Raw genomic sequence first — 18,651 nt, 5'->3', positions numbered from 1 at the left:
TGTCAAGCTGTGATGGGCAAGGATTCAACAACCTGAAACATTAAAAATACGATACATCACATGAAAAAAATGATTTTTAATAAGTGCTTTCTCTTGCACTGTGGACCCTTCATGCTCAAGAGGTTTCATTTTGCCTAGCAGCAGGTGCTTCACTGAGTAGTCAGCATTTTAGCCAGACTCTGTCCCTGTTTTAGGGTAGAGGAACAGAGGTGTGGCTGCCTGGTGTATTGAAGATGGGGGAGGATTTGGCTGGGCACGTGCCTGTGCTGTGGGTATCAGACAGGAGCAGCCCTGGCACAGGCACAGGATGGAACAGAACAGTGGCCAGAGCCCAGGGCATGTCCATCCTTATCTGGGAGGGAGCTGGGATGGTTTTGGCTCATGATGGCAGGAGCTCTGTACAATGGGGCTGATGTTCTGAGTACACACTCAGCTTCTGGAGCAAAACAACACCCTCCCTCCCCCTCTATTTTAAGACCTGTGTAACAACCACTAAATTGATAGAAAAACAAGTCCAAATTCTGTCGAATACTAGGACAAATATTTTTAAGGTTATTTTAAGATTTATAAAAATATTAAACTAGAGAGTAAAATACACTTTATTAAACTGTCCTATTTACAGTCACATACATGGACTTTCTGTTGGGATACAGAAAGTAAAGATGCTTCTAAGACTTGCATTATCAGATTCTGAGAGTACTTATAGATTAGTAGGTGCAATTATTCTCTTGAAATCTGCTGTTAAGATAGGCTTTCCTTAAAGTCAGCTTTTCTTATGGCTGCTGCTGAGTGCACACATGGAGCTGTAACATGCTGTTTGTTCACCTCTGCAGAACAGCAGGTTCACAGGGACCTGGGTTTGTCAGTCATTCATCAGTCCTATAGCATAAAGTATCCTATTTAATACTGAGATATTGCTGCTGCATGCCTGAAGAGCCCAGGAGTACTAGAAGATTTAAAAAAAAAAATAGTTCAATTAAAGACCAGGGCAAAAATAGTTTCATGGGTTTTCTGTTTCAAATTAAACTCTTAAAAGCCTCTTTCCCAAATTTCTTCCATTCAAGTTTTGGATCCAGTCCTAAACGCTGGGTCTGAAACCCCAAATTACACCGCAGCTTGTGCCCACGTCAGTGACAGGCTGGATCCAAACAGCAGAAATAACCACACTGAAATCCAGGGGTGCTTTGGGTCCCCTGGCCAGGTTCAGCAGAGCCCCTTTACCTTGTGGATCCTCTCTGCCACGCCAGACCCCCATCTGCCCCCAGCAGCCCATCCACCCCCATCATACCCACACAGGGCCAGCCTGGGTAAATATAATCTATGATATAAATATTAAAGGATCTGTGTCAGCTGTGAGGACTGGTAGGGGTTAACTCTTTTATAAGTCCAATTAGGAAATTAAACTCAGTGGGAGACCTGCAATGCTTTCCAGTTGTTCTCCAAGTATCACAGCAAACCTCCTCATTTTAGGCATGGTGTCTAGGGTATCTGGCTTTCTAATCTGGGGTTTGGTTTGGGCTCATCTCTACCCAAAATATTATTTTAACCACTCTTTGTATTTCATTTCCATACTTTTTCTTTGGTATGCTTTGAGAAAAGATTCTGCCAAAGACAGAAATGCTTTGAGCCTGAAAAACATTTTTTTGCAGTGTATATGCAAGGCGGTGTTTTGCTTGGCTTAACTTGTGAAATACATGGCACAACCTGCATGAAATATTTGAGGCTGAGGAGACATGAGCAACACTTGAAGGGAAAAAAAAGAGAAAAAAAAGTGAATTTTCAGTCAAGGGTCTCATTTGCTTAGAGCCACACCCAGACAGGAGGTGTGGGGCGGAGCAAGGAAGAAGAGCTGATTTATGAACTTGTAAAATTAAAATTATTGTAAGGTTAAAAAGAAACAAAACAACCCCCCAAAAAAGCTCAGACTCATGGCAAGGTTTCTATGAATGAGAGAAGGAATTAAACCATTAGCATTTGATAAAAATTCATGAGACTCTAGAAGTACCAGGGATTGAGAGGAAAGCTCTGCCTCATATGCCCAGACTGTGGAGAAAGGGCTGCCACGTGCCCCTGTCCTCATTGGGGTGGGCTTTTCCTGCCAAGGGTGGCAGTATGGGGTGGAAGACTGATGGGCAGTTATCAGAGTTGTAAGATAATTTAGGGGACCTGCTGGAAGGGATCTTTGGAGTTTTTAGAATGAAAACTGGACTTCCAGTGCCACGTAGGGTCAACAGCAAGTCTCTACCTCCATGGGCTCCTCTGCCCTAGGAGTGTCCGTGTGCCTCCCAAAAAATGTCTGGAGATGGCAGAAACAACTGAATCTGGCTCAATCTGCTCTTGAGCAGAACTCAAATTAGAGAAGGCCCTGGATTGCCCCATTTCAGACTGGTGCACCTTGGAGGTCACAGAATGAGGATGGGCTTGTGGGCAAAGCAGCGTTGTGGCCACTCAGGCTGCCCCCATGCCCGTTTCTCCATGGCATGCTGCCACAGTGTCTGGAATGTGTAAGCTTGATTTCCATCCATTGTCTCTGCCAGTGCTGAGATTTTGGTTCCAGGAAGAGTCTGTGATGGTGAGAGCTACTCCAGGTGACGTCTTGTCACATTGCCTGCCAGCCACAAGCTGGGTCAGAGCAAGGGCAACTGGTCATTGTTTGTGGCCAAATATTCCCAGGGGCCTTAGCACACCAGAGCAAACCAAGACAAAAATCCTGCCTCCTGGATTTCCAAATCCCAGCCACAGCCCCATGGAGGTGTAAGATGTGGGCAGAGGAGGAGCTGGGGTTACTGCAACACACAGCAGATGTAGGATATTAGCTGGCTTCTTGACACAGCTCCTGCTGCAGCTGGTGGGCATTTTGCACTCTTGTTTGCTTGTTGTTCATTGCTCAATGCCTTGGCTGGCAGTTTTCCTGACATGCCTCCACCTGCAAGTGTGCAGCTTCTCCTGCAGCCCCTGGCTGAGCAGACTGTGTCCCAGCTGGGGAAGTTTCTCAGTGAGATGCTGGAGGGCATGGGAGAGAGAACCAGGACATGGGGGACCATGGAACAACCTGCTCTCTCCATCCAGGCACCTTTCCACTTGCCAGAAGAGCTTATCCAGAGCAGACAAATTGTTAGGAAGGTAATAAAATAGAAAAGCTGAGGTTCTGAGGGCACCCTGTGGGATGCTACATGCTTGTTTTTAACAAGGAGCATTTTTTTCTTAAATTGGAAAGTGTTCTTTGAAGGTACCCTGGGGTGCTGCCCCTTAGCTCAGGGGAAAGAGTATGGATCTAATAATATCTGTGGGACAGATGGGATCAGCAAATTGACAAGCTGATGGTTTAGGGAAGTTTGCAAAGCTGGTGGTGGCATGGACATCCCATTCCAGTGGCCTCCATGACCACAGCGCAGGCTCCACACCAGCAGCTCGGTCGTGGTCTGTGTCTCTTCAACGCCTTTTCCTTTTGCTGGTTGCTTACAAGTGTTTAATAGGCAAATATGGTGCTTTGGAGGCAGAAGATTTATAGACTTCTAAATTTAAAAAAAAACTGACACTGATCAAAATTTCTTGACACCAGCAATCCTACCAGTCATCCATGCTGAGGTGGCAGATGAACCAGCCAAAGCTGATCCTTTAGCTGTTCATCCCGTGTGCCACCATGAGGAGTGCAAAACAAGGGGACTAATAGTGGCTCTGCAGACATACTGTGGTGGTCAGTCAACCTCCACAGTCTTTTGGGGAGCACCTTGTTATGCACCAAGGCCTCAATGACATAAGCTTACAGATTTTGAGGCAAGAGGCCATTGACCACATGCTCTCTTGCTCCCTGCTCTTCTGTCCTGGGGGAAGAAGAGGAAATAAAACTCTCTGAGACTGGGGAGAGGTTGCAAAGTGCAATGCAGAAATGCTGTGTGTGATGCTCAGCTGTCCCCAGGCTTTGGGTGGGATTTGGGTGGAGCAGGGCTGGAAATGGAGCATCAGGGAATGAGTTTTGAGGGCATGTCCCAAAACACAGACCACTCATTCAGAGGGATGTTTCCATCTTCCTTATCCTCACTGTGGTGACTTGTTCAGAGGGATGTTTCCACTTTTCTCATCCTCACTGTGGTGCAGTGTCCTTGCAAATGCTGTTTTTTTAGGTCATGGCCTAAACATAATTTGGAAGAACTGAAAATTGGTGGAAAAAGAGCAGTTCAAGTTCTTCAGCACAGTGAGCATATGAGTGAGCATGAATCCCAAACTGGTTCTTTTTAGCCAGGTAGGTTCTGCCATCCACTGGGTTTGATCTTCCAAAAAAACAGGGTGTGAACTTTGATATTTCCACGTTGTATGGCAAGAAATAACGTGCCTGTAACAGTTTTAATCCTGGGTATTACCTCTCCTCCAAACTTCAGAGATTTACTGATATACACACCCTGCCTTTCCGTATGCGGGCGGGTAATTAGGAAGAAAAAATCCTCTTTGTGTGTTGGTACACGTCCTTCTAAGCAATCCCAATTTCCATAGGGATCACATGTGGCTGAAATGCAGCCATTGCTGGTATCCTGTGTGCTTTGCAGTGCATTGTGCTCATAAATAAAAAGTGGGACAAATTTCAGTACTTAATCTTTTACACAAGAGAACTAAATGAGGGCTTCAGAGCCCTCTGCCAACACAGGAATGAATGTCTGAATATTCTTACAGAAAATTTCAGAATGGTATAAATTTAATAGATTGAATGGTCATGTGTATTATTACCTTTGATTTTTTAAAAGTATTTTTTCATTATAAAGGTCAAAACCAACAAATTAAAGCCTTTAATTAACATCCTCTTAGCTGGGAATATAACTATTATGGAAATGTTTCTATTTTATAGCTATGCTTTTAAAATGAGGATACAGAAATGTAGAACTTGCATCTCAAAAAGTAAATTTTCTTTCACTATCCTCCCATGACCCTGGCCCAGTTGCCTGCATCTCCCCACATCACACTGCCATGAGCTAGGAAATAAAGCTAAAATCTAAGGCTGTTTTAGAGAGTCTCATTTCTTGGTTTGTTTTGGTTTGGTTCTTTGGGATTTTTGTTGTTGTTGTGTGTTGTTTTTTTGGGTTTTTTTTTTGGGTTTTTTTTGTTTGGGTTTTTTAATGAATTAATGAATATCTCTTTTTAAATTAAAGAAAATTTTTAATTTAAAGAAAAGCCTTACACTTTCTTTCAGTGAATACCAGCTGTTAACTGAGACGAGGCAGAGCAGTGCCTTTGCTTCTTCTTCAAATTCTAGTATAACTGAGTTTTTTTGACATTAATTGGGCTAAGAGTACTGGCTGAAACTGAAATGTGAGCGCATAACAGGAATCCATGCAGTGGTTAAGGAGTATCAGGGAAAATTTATACTTGGAGTTATACTGAAATAATTCCAGTGTATCTTCACTAGAATTAATGAGTTTGTTTTGGATTCACTCTCTTGTAAGTAGGAGGTTGGCAGCAGCAGGGATAAGAAAATGGCTTTCTCTAAAATAGGAGAGAGAAAGAAAAGAATGCAATCTAGGAAATGACACAGCATTGGTCTCTTAAGAAAAACCTCTTTCTATTACTTTTTTTGCCTTATTTTGCAGAAGGAAAAAATTGTAAAAATTAAATGGAATGGTGGATGTGTGTGAGGGGGACAGGATGACTCCTGTTTAGAATTTGGTTTAATATTTGAGAATATTCATGTGATTATTCCTCAACAAGGCAGACCTTTCTCATGGGGGCAGGCAGCGAGTCAGATCCACTCCCCCTCCTCTGGTGGCACTGGGTTGTGTACAAATTAAAGACCAGCAGACCATGCTGTTCCCAGGCTGGCCTTGGGGTCACTCTTTCATTAAGAGCTCAAACCCCGGTGTGCAGCAAATCCTCCACTGCTATGGGGAATTACAGCAAGTGCAAGTGCAGTCACTTCATGTGAGTAAATCGGGACAAATTCCCAGGATTACTGTGATTACGTGATGTTTATCTCGTGTTACATCCTGGGCTTCAGGGCTGGATGCTCCCAGTGCCCCGGCACACGTGTACCTGTGCCCTGCTGGAGCCCCAGAGGTCTGGGATTCCTGGGGGCCATGATGCATTTGGGGTGAAACATCTCTTTTTGTGCCTCCCAGCACCAGGAGCTATAGGATTAAATGTGGAACACTATGTCTGGGCTTGTCCTCTGCCAGGTAACCTTCCACAGTTACTATAAAATGCTGGTTTTCAGTCCACAAATACAATGAACAGCCCAGTTTGATTCTTCCCCTCTACTCTGCTCAGCTGAGTTACAACCTGGATCTCAGGTGGGATCCAGCTCTGGCATGCCCCAACATAAGAAGGATGTGGAGCTGTTGGAGCAAGTCCTAGAAGAGCCCATAAAGATGCTCCAAGGGCTGGAGCACCTCTGCTATGGAGACAGGCTGAGAGAGCTGGGGTTGTTCAGCCTGGAGAAGGCTCTGGGGGGATGTTAAAGAACCTTCCAGTGCCTAGAGGGTCTTCAGGAGAGCTGGAGAGGGGCTTTTGACAAGGCCATGGCATTACAGGCCAAGGGGGAATGACTAAACTGATAGAAGGCAGGTTTAGATTAGATTTTGGGAAGAAATTCTTTACTGTGAGGGTGGTGAGGTACTAGAACAGGTTGCCTGGAGAAGCTGTGGATGGCCCATCCCTGAAAGTGTTCAAGGCCAGACTGGATGGAGCCTTGAGAAACCTGGTCTTGTGGAAGGTGTCCCTGCCCATGTCTGGGGCTGGGAATTAGATGATCTTTAAGGCCCTTTCCAACCCAAACTATTCTATGATTGTATGAAATTCAGCCCACTGTGGGCACAGCACATCCTCAATGGTAATGGGAATTGCAATGTTCTTGGGCTTGGCTGTGAAGTATTTGCAAGGTGAGAGTGTAGTAGAGAGTACAGTACTGTAATTTTTGTTCAAGTGGCTTTAAAGGAAGAAAAGGAAGCACCCAATCAGATATCAACTCTGAATTGGTCAGGTGCTTGAACTAGATGGTTGCTGTAGGTCCCTTCCAACTGAAATAGTCTATACTATTCAAAATATCTAGGGTTTGCTATCTTGTTGTTCAGTCCCAGACACACAGAGATACATGAGTGATTACAGCAGCGTGAAAAAAATTAGGTCAAATTTAAGTCTTCATTCTTTTAAGAAAGCTTTTAAGATGTGTGTAGTTCCAAATGCTGCCATTATTGTGGCATCATCACAGCCAAAGGTCATTTGGTGGTCCTGGGAAGGTTGTTGAAATGAGGGCAAATAAAACAACCCAACCCTTCATCTGGCATTGGGCATTGAGTACTGGGTGGGGAAACTTCATTTAAAGGTCTCTGATGGCTATCTGACAGACATGCTTTGGATGAACAGTAGCTGGCTCTCAGTTTGGCAGCACAACTCTTCAGGGGTAACCAGCAGCAAGAGTAATTGGCTGATGAGCCAGTTTGCACCAAGAGCTCATTGTGAAGGGCAGAAAAATGACTATGCTTTGTTTTAGGGAAGGGGGAGCAGCTGGAAGAAAAACTCAGCATAGAGACTACATGAGGTGTTGGCTGGAGCAATGCTGAGTGCATGTGAGCTGGATTTTGTGCATGTGGGTTTGCAAACAGATGGGGTCAGGCACCTGCTGAGAAAGCTGTGCATAGTGGGTAACTCATTTGTGTTCAACAGGTAGGAAAAAAGGGGAGGAAACGAGTTAAATTGCTTGCAAAATATCAATCCAGTGTTTATGTAACAGCCAGTGGTTATTTAAAGCCAGAGAGGGATGCCTGCATAGCAGAGAGCTGATGATGAGATAGAGTTAAATCTGAATATGTATAAAGTCCTGGACAGGACAGGATAATCTTTCAAAGTGATCATGAACAGCTGTTCACACTTGTTCACTAACCCTTCCAAAATGTGTCCTGTGGGAATTCCCACACAACACCAAGTAAATTTCAGATTCAGGAGGAAGCCACACTGTTGAGTAACAGATGTTCAAGTCACCATCACTCTCTGCCCCCTTGGATGGTGAGGCCCTGCTGTCTTGCTCCACACCTGCCCTTCTCTCCCCACTCCCAGTCCTCTCACTCACACCTTGCTCAATACAGACATTGTAATTTGTTTTCCATGAGTACAAATGTGTGCACATAAAGTGCACAGTGAGGAAAGAAAGAGATTAGAAACACCTGGTGGGAGCTTCTGGGGGAGAAATGCCTTCAAGAAGGTGAACCCAGAGCATTTTTGCCTCTGCTGGGTATCAGATGATGGGCAAAGGGCTGAGAGTGGGGCTGGGGGCTCTGCATCCCTGTTACACCCTCCACCTGGAGCAAATCACCTTCATCTTAGAGATGTAAAGTGCTGCTGCTGCCGGTGAGGGGAGGAACAGCGAGTGGGACAGGTCTTTGGTGGACAGGGAAAGAGGAGCCCAGAAGATGTGCATGGGAAAATTCCCTCAGGGGAGGGTGATATGGATTAGCCTTTAGGAGTGCACCAGCAGGGCTGTGATTTGCTTTTCTCCATGAACAGAGCACCTTGGGTAGATTTAGCCAGCTCCCTTTTTCCCCTCATTGCAGTTTATGTCACAAGATCTATTTGTTAAAATGTTAATATAAAGTATATAGTTGATCCATAACATGCTGTATACTTCTGAGTGGTGCAGCTTTCCTCTCTCTGTGCAGCTCCTCACACCTCAGTGTGCCTACACATCTATCCAAGGCTCGTGAATTCAGGGAAAGACAACTTTTATGCAGTGTCTGGTGGCTCTTGCTCTTCTAAACCCTGCTACAGGAAGAGGTGTTGAAGACAGAGAATTTCAAAATTGAACCAAAATTCACAGTATCGCTTTTGCATGATCTCTAAATACAAAAGACCACAGGAACCTCTTGTCCTGGGCAAAGACTGAGAAGAGACCAGAGTCTGGCATTCTGCTAGGCCTAAGGGAATAGTAGCTGTAAATTAACATAACAAAGATAAAGTTGTATAATGGGTTTTATTCCAACTTGGTTAGCAATTTGTTACAATTTTCAGCTTTTGGGATGAAATTTTCTGGGCTTGTTTTCAAACTGGAAAAAAAGCACACAAATATGTGTAAACTTGTTTAAGCTAAATATTATTAAATAATCTCTGCATCTAACTAGAGATAGGAAATTTTTCTCCCATTATTACTTCTTATGATTCCTTCAATGAATGTTGATAGAGCAGACACAGCTGGGTTTGCATGCTGAAGGCCCCTTCCAAACCAAACTATTTCTATGGCCTATTCTGTGGCTGGTGAATTTGGTTCACATGGTGTAAAAAGGTGTTTAATAGTCTGTGTCCCTGGCATTAACTCACCTCCTGCTCTGAAGCTCAGCAAGGCACTGGTGTATGTATGTGTGCATTAAAATAAAATTAATGTCATTCTGCTGTAATAAAACAGATTTATATCTGCACCAGGTATATTTTCCAGTATATCAAATCCAGTCAGAATTAATTTCATGGGCTTATTGTATTCTTAGTGCCATAGTTTTAAACCCAGTAAAAGATGCTCAAATGGCAATGGTAAAAACAGTGAGAGGAGGCTTGAAAATCAGCCCCTTGTTGCTCACACTGAATTTATATACAGATCTTGACATTTGAGCTGGTGGAATTTTCCAGTGATACGTAAAATTAGACCTTTATATTTGTTTTTATTTTCTATCTGCCATTCATTTTGTTTGCCTTGGTTAAGTTTCTAATTTTCCTTTCATACCGTCCCTGCACACTGGTTAAACATACTTGGTGGGAACATTCTTATTCTGTTTGTAGGAAGATGCTTTGCTAAGGGGCACCTTCTTAGATCCCAAATTGCAAATAGTTACAGCTGGAAACTTGGGATGTGTTTTCCCTCTTGAAGCCAGGCCCACTAGCAAATATCACGGTCTAATTATCATACCAGAGCGAGCCAGGATAGCAGTGTGACTGCTCTATTAAATGGCTAAAAATGCAAGGTTGTGAACTGTATTCTATCCTCTGCCAGTGTCAGTTTCAGGCATTTCAGCACCTCAGGTGAGCCCCCTGTGCCCACTGGAGTGAGAGTGATTTGCCTCTCTGTGCTGTCACATACCTCAATTAGTTCAGCGTTGCAAATCTTAGAATCCTCAGACAACTGAAAGAATTGCTTCAGCACAGATAGTGCTCCTAAACCACTGTTTTGATCTTCAAAGCTTCTTTTGCTGTTGCTGAAGGTACATTTTTCATAAGCAGAAATTTATGAGCTCAAAATTTTTTTCTCTTTTCTCAAGAAATGGATTTTTAACCTAACTACTGTTACCAAAGCCACTGACACTACAGGTGCTACTCTGCTCCTGGGCTTAGAAGATCTGTTGGCTGAAGGAAATGAGCTTTGAGGAACAAAATGCTTGCTTTGATTCTAATTATCTCATATTCAAAACCCAGAATTATTTCAGGAGTTCATTTGATTGCTCTTTATAGATTAGGTAAAACTGGCCTCGGTTCCAATTCATTTTTACCCCGTGGTGACTGATATCCAGGATATTCCCAAGTGCTTGCACAATCCAGTGTCTTTCCATTTAATTTGAAAGTGTTTTTATGACTTGCGGTGTGCAGAAACTTATCCTCATTCCACTCTGAAAGTTGGTGCTTGTGCAGTTTAAGTTTTTATATAGGCTGTGAAGTCCTAAATTATTATTCCTAAAAATAAAGGTGTTAAATGGAAAACTAATATGTCATTCTTTGAGATTACAGCTACCCCAATACTTTAGAGGACATGAGCAGTTGTCACGAACCATTAAAAGCAAAAAAACATTTCCCCCATTAAAGCAGTCAACTCTCTTCTCAAGGCAAATTCGGTGGGGAAGGAGGATTTGTCCCTCCACAGCAGTCCTGTAGACAGGTGAGCTGCAATTGCTGGGCAATCCACTTCTCTTCTTCAGCAGGTGTCCACTGCTAGGGAAGCTGGGCTGTGTGGGGCAGCAGGGCCCTTCTAGGTGAGGAAAAGCTCTGCTCCATCATCAGCTGGGAAAACAAATAGAGGTGAGAGAAGGGGGTGAGGTGGAGACTGAAGGCAGAAAATTAGTGGGATGAGTAGCATGGTCTCATATAGCCCAAAACACAGGGTGCTGGCCACATGCCTTGGAGAGGGGCAGAGAGGACTCACCCTGGCAGGAAGATGAAGAAAAGGGAACATCATGATCATGAGAGAGCTTTTGGTTTTCCTTTCAGTGCAGGCAAAGAGAACTAAGAAAAATCTCAGTAAAATGAAACAGTGGGGAATTCAAAACCCATAGTAAGGTGGATGCTTTCATGCAGCATAGCCTGGTGGGCCACAAATACATCCCCCAGCCCCTCAGCCTGGCCCAACAAATCTGGGATAAAGCAAATGAGGAGCTGTGCTGAGCACACTGCATTTGCTCATATTTTGTATTCATTATTCATTCATGAACTGCTTAAGGTGTTGCTAGAGTTAAATCCTGAAAAGGGTACACAAACAAACTCAGTGTGCAGAGCCTTCCTCGAAGGGCTGTGCAGCAAGCAAGCCCCAGGGAAAGTTGAGAGGAATGCAGCAATCAGAGCATAACTCACTCTGTTAGTAATTTTTTTGACTCTATCTCATGGAGAGTTTATTTTGGCAACTGTGGAGCATGAAAAAAACCCCTGAGTATTCCAGTTGTGAGTAGTGTATATCTTTCCTAATCTGGAGAGGACTGCCTGGATGGGATAGGACAGAGTGGTTGGCAATGGATAGAGTCCATGGATGGAACAACAAGACTTTCCTGACAAAACCATGGTAAAACTTTCTAGCTTGACAACCATCAGAAAACTGCCAACAGGTATTTTCTAGTGGAATTAATCCTGGAGGAAAGTTCGTGTAGACCCTGACAGTGGATGTGGAGCCACATTCAGTTCCAGAAGGACAGAATTGTTTCTGCAGTGTAACAACTTCAGCATGTCAGAGCTGTCACAGCAAGACCCTGCAGGGAGACAAGGCACAGAAGGGGTTTTCTGGGAAGCAGCAAGGAAAGGCAATTGTGGGTTGGGTGATAGTTGACAACAAATACCTACTCACCTACCTAAAAGAAAGTGAAGCTGCAGAACCTGCAGCTGCACCATACTTACATGCTCATGGAGGACAAACATCAAACTCAAAAAGAAATACAGCATCAAAATAATCCATCTCTTGCCACTCTTTATTGATGTGCAAAGAATGAGTATCTTACAAGGGTCTTTTGATGAACTAAGCCAAACTAACAGTCACTTACAGTGTGCTCTTGGCAAAAGCTTGTGGAAGTGCTGTGGAAACAACATTATCTGCTTTTCTCTTTTCACATCCCTTTATGTGGCAAAGAAGTTGAGAGTGTGTCTGGATCAGCCCCCATTGCTTGGGGCACAGGAGCCAAGATGATGTAGCAGGAAGCACCCGACAGCCCTACAGATATCCTCAGTGCATCTGTGTCCCTAGAGCAGGCAGGACAGGCCAGACCATCCTTTGCTGCAGGGAACAAATTATGAGCAAAGCCCAGATTGTTTCTCCATCTGGGTATGCACCTCTATACGGCAGCTACGAGACCTGAATGTCTGCAAACATGTGTCCTACTGCTCTACAACACCAGGTTAACTTCTATTTTCTAGCCATCTGAGTGGCTGGTGCTATGGAGATCCTCGAGGCTGATTAACCTTGATGGAGAATAAAAGGTGGTGGATTGGCTAGCACACTATGGACAGGCTGCCTGTGCTGTGGGTGGTTACACACTGGAATCTTTGCTCCCCAAAACTTGTCTTGAACCTGACTGTGAGCTGGAGTCTGTGCAATTAAGGCTACCACTGAGCTTGGGCTTGTGTGGGCTTCAGCCTGCACGAGATACCCAACTGAAATGTAGATGTACATGTCCCTTTATGTGACAGACATGACTGAAGGTACAGTGAAGCTAATGAAAATACAGATACCACTGATACCAGCAGACACCCAGGGGGTTGGTTCCGCAAAGGAAAAGTTGGTTTAAGCAAGCGTCTCTTCATTCCCTTGCATCCACTATTCTGTGCCCTGGGCCAAAAGTTTAAATTCATCAAACCTACTGGATATCCCAGTAAAAGGCATTACTTTACCTAAAGTTTTGTTCAGTGTGTAGACCAGTTCCCCATGTCATCTTGTTGGTTGAACTGTCTCAAGTCCTCCTACTCACCTTCCCCCCAGCCCTTCAAACCCCCAGTCTTGCAAGGCACATCAACTCCAGACAAGAATAAAATACTCTGTGCTTGCCAAATCCTTTCAGGCAAACCTGAATAGCTGTTTAGTTACAGTCCTCTCTATAACTGGGGTATTTTCCTCTACAGATGATCAGAAAATTTGTCTGATTAGAGAAGATTTTGGCTGAGCCTACAAGTAATTTTTGTTTCTCATGACTGTGGAATAAACTTCTGTTTTGGCAGCTGTAGTGTCCAGTCTTGTTAATTTATTTCTTTGTGAGCTCTGAAGAGCTTGCATTAAGCTCCAAGAAGTGGACCACAGCAAATATGAGAGAAGAGTAAATCTCATTTTCCCTGTCTTTCTGAGCCTGGGGGCTGTGTCAGGGTTTGGTGGTGCAGAAACACCTTCTGCCCCTACACAGATTCTCAAGCAATTAACCTTTCCCTACCTCCTGTCCAAACAGTATATGAGGATAGAGGGAGATCTCCAACAGGGTCAGTTCTGCAGGCTCCTTACTGATTCTTGAGGGTCTTCTTAAGCTGAATAGAGCAGGCATACAGCAGAGAAAGAGGCTACAAGAGGAATATAAAACAGGAGACTTTTGGTGGGCGTGTTCTGTTTATCATTCTATGAAACATCTGTTTCATTTCACCAGTAGTAACAGGCTGGATGTTGCTTTGATCCACTATTGCAATTGCTTTTTGTGTTACTGTAAGGGCTGAAGGTTGGTGGTGACATCTCTCCCGATGGCTGTGCTCATTGCTGCCCTCTGGCACTGACACCAGCAGCAGAACATTCCAGTTGGGCTGGCAAATCCACCCAATCTCCTGCTCACAAAACAGCTCTGAGAGCTCCTATACCTTGGGAACGACAGTGTACTTGGATTTATGAGGCTGTCTTGAATAAAGGACTGCAAATGCTGTTGTTGAGAACAAAGTCATAGTGCTACTAGGCACATTTTTTGGTTCTAGGCTTTTATTTATTTTTTTTTTTTGTCCCAGCAGCCTTTCATTATAATTTCTCTCATTGGTGGCAGTGTTATTTGCATAGGAACAATAATTTTGCATTTTTTTAATCAATATTATAAAAACACCAATGTCATTAGCAAAAACTTTGGTTGAGAGTCACAAGGAGCACTGACATTACTCCAGCAGTGGACAGTGAATGGTTAAATCTATTTTATTTGCTTGTATGTTTTCTGTCAGAATAACTTCCAGCTTATACTCCACAGACTACTTCAATTGCATACACAAACTATAAGAATGCCTCTGATAAGCCTTATCTTGGACAGTGTTTTTTCAAAGAAAGCCACTTCAAATGAATGATTGCAAGCTTCCTCCTTCCCTGACTAAATTAATTCATTCATTGTAAATTGTGTCCGTGCAAATTTTGAATTATTTGTGTTCCTCTAGAAAGGTCTTTGCTCTGTACACTTTGTGCATTTCCTATTATTCCATGTCCAGAGGATTCCTTCCCGTGACTGGGTTCACTCTGAACAAATCCATGGCTTGTGCTGCAAACTAATCATAGTAAATGCTGAGATTATTTCAGCTGTGTTTCATGTGTGTGCTTATCCAGAACTTGGCTGAACATTAAAACAGATGAAATGGGAATGGTTTGTTTTCCTGTGACTGCATCCATTCCATGGATACTTCCATGTCTTGTAGATTTGACTCTGGTTGATGAGTATTGAAGTAAGTATAGATGAATGTGAAGAATTTGATAAAATAATAGATCATTTCACACACCCCCATATGAAATAAAACCTGTATTGTAAATAGCACCTGTGATTATCAGAAACAGAAATACTTTATAAATGTAATTGATTTGTTGCTATTGAATGCTGTTATAATAATGTATGTTTCTGTTCCTGATTTTTTGCTGATTTTTGTGAACACCGCAATAATTTGGCTTTGTACAATGGAACAGTAAAAGGGAAAACTGCAATTCCTAAAAGCTGTCATGAAAATATATCCAGTAGTGGGTGGCCAAATAAAAAGGTATTTAGTAAACTTGAAAACAGACATACAAGGACATGCCTATATGGATGGATGCAAACAGATGTGAACTCTCTTGCTCTGCAAGCCAACTGGGCACAAGCCAGCTTCATCAAGAAGCCATGAAGCCATGTTCATGCAGTGCTTAAATATTCCACCCTGGCTGTTAGGAGCCTGTTTTAGCTCCCCTCAAGTAGCCAGAGAGCTAGCCCGGTGTGATGCCGAAACCAGCTCAGTCAAACTGGTTTGGAAGGCAGACAGAGGAGCCCTTGTGTGTCTGCTCCCATCTGTGTAGACATGCCCTAAACCAGGCTGGGTAAATTTTGGAGTCTTAATTAAAAACTATGTTAATTAATTCAATAGGCCAAAATTTTGCCTGCTGTTGGCATGGATGTGCATTGGATAAGAAGAATGTTTTTCCACTTCCCAAGCAGACAAAATATTGGAGCTTGTATCTTTGAAGTTGGAGATGACAAAAATGAATTGGATTATTTCTGCTTGAAAATGCCTTTTTTTGTGTTTCCACTTCAGGATGGGTGCTCACATGGTTCCCATCCCCACAGTGCCTGGACACCTTGTGTTCTTTGATGTACAACTCTATCAACCCCTATGAGAAGGGAATGTCCCAGTTTTCCCACTGGGCAGATGGGGAACCCAGTCCCAGAGACAAAAGGGAGATTTCCCAGAGACTACCTGCTGCCTCATGCAGGGACATCCTAGACCAGCTTCTCCAAGGAGTCTTGAAGTGTCTTAAGGCTCCTTTAGAACTTCCCTTTGGGCCTTTTTCCTACAGAGATGTGGTGCCTTTGCTTTTCTAAACTCAACAGGTCACGCACTGACCTGGCAGTATGAGGTCAGCATGGGCCAGTCCCACTGCTCCATGGCCACTGGTGGACATGAATGGCCAATACATGGTCTTTGCCCTGGCCTGTGACCATTCCACAGCTTCAGTGTGAGCAAATGCTTTGGCACAGATTTGGTCTGCATTAACTCACTCTCTCCATCCTGGCACCATCTGGGGAGCACATGAGCACAGAGCTGTTCCCAAAACTCATCCTCTTGGGATGAGGAGAACATTCACTTGCCCAGCCTCTCCTGTGTGCCCAGACTTGGGGGACAGCCCCTCATCCTGTTTTATTTGGAGTTTTAGGCACCATATCACTTCGTTTGTAAAATGCTCCCATGGACTTCCCAGGGAAATGAGGACGCTGCTTGACCTCACGCTTGGGTGGGACAGGATGTGAGAAGGAACACTGCACGGAGGGAAAACATCTGAATTATGAGCCCCTTTGGGGGAGCCTGACTTCATACTGACGACCTACAAGTAGAAAGCAGGCCAAATTACTGCAATAAACAATTAATTGAGAGGAGATTGCCATAATGTCACTAAAATATTACTGTGCTGTTTTTCCACCACTGCTCCCAGGGAAGCTGAGCTATTGGGCCATGCATCCCAGACAGGATTATACCTTTATTCAGGTAAAGCCTTTGGACTGGCACAGCTTTTGTGGCATATGCAGTAGGAGGAGCTGGGATGGGATGTGGAATAGGAGAGACTCAGACATCTGAGGACTGTGAGGTTGGCAAACAGGGCATGGGCACTCATGTCATGCACCATGAACTCTCAGGATCTCCACTGCTTTGCAGATACAGGGGGAAGATGTGTTTGTAGAGCATTTCTTATTTCCCAAGGCAGGCAGATGTGCTTTGAAGCAGCTGAGGTTTCTGAGCTGTTCTCATGGCTCCTCCGCTTGCCTAAGGACAGGGAATGGGGCTGGGCTTCAAATGATGAGTTGAATCCTGCCCTCTTTGAAGTGTCTGGCAGAAATTCCCAGCACCAGCTACGAGGTCTGTGTGGCTGAAGGGGCTACAACAGAGCAAAATTCCTTGTCTGGCCAGATTTAACTAGGGAGCCTGGGACTGCTTAGTCTTGGGGGGACATGATGGGGCACACCAGCTAGGCTGGTCAGGCTGGGGAGCAACAAGCTTCATGGATCCATGCCCAGATGACTCCTTGAAGCACCCTGTTAGAATTTAATACAACTCATCCCTATCTTCTTTCTCTCCTGAGAGCCCACACTTCACTGCTGTGACCAGCACTTGAGTCCTGGCACGTATGGAAATAGTTTAAAAGGCTTCAGGCAGGGTTTTCAGTGTTGAAGATTAGAAAAATAAAGCATGTCATAGAAACAGAGCCAATTGGATGTGGAAGTCATGAAAGAGAGAGATAAAAAACCATTATCAGTCTCTTGGCACAGGGATGTTTGTGTGTGTGTTTGCTTGGCTGTGCTTCTGATAGATGCCTTGAGCTTCTGTACGTGGTGCCTGGCACAGCTGGGCTGGGGAGATACAACAGGCAAAGGAACACATGTGACAAGACTGCTGCTGGTTGGTCTTGACTTTTTGGTTAGGTAAAGTGGCCCTGCATACTCCTCCCACTTCTGTAAGCTTGTCCTGTGCTTGGTTTGCAATGGTCAGCAGATATTGTAAGATATTGTAATGGACCAGGGGGAGCAGCCAGGCAAGAGAAGGGACTGTGGGGCATCATGGCCCTGGATACATTGCACTGGCCCAAATGTGTGAAAATTGTTGTAAAAATTGACTTTACTGTGTAGCAACAGGTGACACTGATCAAAGCACTCCAGATGTTGTGCTTGTCCCCTGCCCTTTAATGTGAAAGACACCAACAATCTGCTTTCATTTCCCTGGGCTGCACTGGCATAAGCTCCCTGCTGCCCAGCATTTTCTCTAGCAGCAGCTGTGTGCAGTGCTGCTCCCAAGGAGAGTCTCTGCTTCATCAGCTGGATGGATGGTCCCAGCTGGCTTGAAAGGCAACACCATGGCTCCATGATGTGTCCAATCATTTTTAATTTGTTTCTCATTATGCAAAATTTCAGGCATGTGTCTAATGCCATCTCACATTTAGACCCATAGAGTAGATGTTTTCAGGACTGCAAAATCCATGAGATTGTGCATTTTGCCCTCTGCCTGTTTGACTGCTGTTGCTGTTCCTCTCTGTAGTCTGTTCCTCCCCCTGCCAAGACAGATTTGCTGCTATCAAAGTCCTGCAGCTGACATATTTCTAATCATCCCTTCATTGCAGTCTATCTTCTGTAAACAATTAGTGAACCCCTTCTGGGATTTGGAGTCATTGTTCTAACTTCCTAATTATTTATCTTTTTTTGGCTCTTTTATTTCTTGGCAAAAAAGGTTTAGTGGCCAGGAGACATTAATACACTTGCTCTCCAAGTTCCTGTGCTTTGGTTAATCACTCCAGCTGAAACCTGTTGATATTGAATGATTTCTGGAACTTTATTATGTGAGTCTTTACAGCACATTTAACAAAGGAGAAATAAATGAGCTCAGTGGCAGGCATATTTCTGTGATGGAAATTGCTTTTCCCTCTGGGATGGGATCCAACGACCACTGAAGTGAGTGAGATTCTTTGCAACAACTCAGTGGGTTTGCTCTGGTTGCTGATGGAGGGACTGTCACCCAGTCACTGATGGCTGAGATACCTTTGCTTTCCTT

This window comes from Cyanistes caeruleus, chromosome 5 (genome assembly GCF_971803275.1).
Source record: "Cyanistes caeruleus chromosome 5, bCyaCae1.hap1.1, whole genome shotgun sequence".
In the NCBI taxonomy this organism is placed as follows: Eukaryota; Metazoa; Chordata; class Aves; order Passeriformes; family Paridae; genus Cyanistes; species Cyanistes caeruleus.
This window is presented reverse-complemented; position numbering follows the sequence as displayed.